The following is a 1,130-nucleotide window of genomic DNA, read 5'->3' as shown; positions in this document are numbered from 1 at the left end:
CGACGAGCTGTTGGAGTGTGCATTCCAACCAAGTCGTGCCGACTTGAAATTGAATTTGTCATTCAATGCCACATTCACCGCCTCTCCAAATGAAGACGGATGCACACGGAAGACTTCCATTCTGACCACGCCAGTGCGGAGGCTTCCCATAAAGACGGTCACTGTGACCGCCTCCGGAAGAGGATCTGCTGCCATCTCGGCAATGAGAGTGCGATCGCTTGGACAAAGTCCACCAATTCCTTGTTGCCCTGTCGGGCGGCAAGGAAACGCGATAACACACGATATGACTGATTAGGCGGCGAGAACACTCGTGAGAGCTGCAATTTCAGCTTCGTCCAGGAGGGAAACGCAGCTTCGACCGAAGTGCCGCACGTCAGTGTCTATTCTCGCGCTCGACCACCGAGCTTTGATATGGCTAGCGCCACGCGCTGTTGCTAGGTCTGGAGCATCGCGGATGCGATGGCCATCTCAACCTCTCTTACCCAATGCAGGAGATGCTCTCCATCCTTTCCCTCAAGGACCTTAACGCTCACCATGAGCTACTTAGGGCGGGGAAGTCATCCGTTACTGGCGGTGGCGTCATAGCCGCAAATGAAGCAGACATCTTCTGCTGCAGGTGCGCTAGCAGCGCGCTTTTGTAATTTTAAAACGCCTCTAGACGCGCACCGATTGCCTCGTGGCCTTGCGCCGCAAGGTGTTGCACGCCCTCAGGGCCCAGCAAGGGTATCAGCTTTTTAAGCCCGTCCTGCATGGCCTGAGGCAAAGAGGAAAACTGTTCCATCCTCACAGAGGATCAGTCTAAACTACTCAGGTGTAGATTGACTACAAGTGCTACCAAGCGCAGCGAAGCTGCCGTGGCTTTGAGCTTTGAGGAAGCGTAAAGGAGGTCACCGACCTTTCGTTCTATATTTAGAACAAGTACGAGTCAGCAGATCGCAATCCGGTAATTATTGCCTTAACCCAAGGCTAATTACTCTTCTGTACAAAATCCAAAACTGATTTTTATTTTTTCTCTGCGGCAAAGCCGCCTAATTTTAAATGTATAGATTTTCCTAAATATATATAGTAAAATGTAAATACATGTATAGCTACTGGCTATACAGCCCCGTACCGTATTCTTGTTCGGTGTG

General features: G+C 50.6%; 1 protein-coding gene across 1 annotated transcript in view; it reads left to right on the top strand.

Moving 5' to 3' along the window:
- Window positions 1-1,130, top strand: part of PHALS_14402 (tata-binding protein) — a gene marked incomplete at both ends in the record, with an annotated part of 3,639 nt that overhangs the window by 1,395 nt on the left and 1,114 nt on the right. The window lies entirely within an intron of this gene.

This window comes from Plasmopara halstedii, assembly GCF_900000015.1.
Source record: "Plasmopara halstedii genome assembly, contig: Scaffold_816, whole genome shotgun sequence".
Classification (NCBI taxonomy): Eukaryota; Oomycota; class Peronosporomycetes; order Peronosporales; family Peronosporaceae; genus Plasmopara; species Plasmopara halstedii.
The sequence above is the reverse complement of the archived record's forward strand: the minus strand, read 5'-3'. Positions and strand labels throughout refer to the sequence as shown.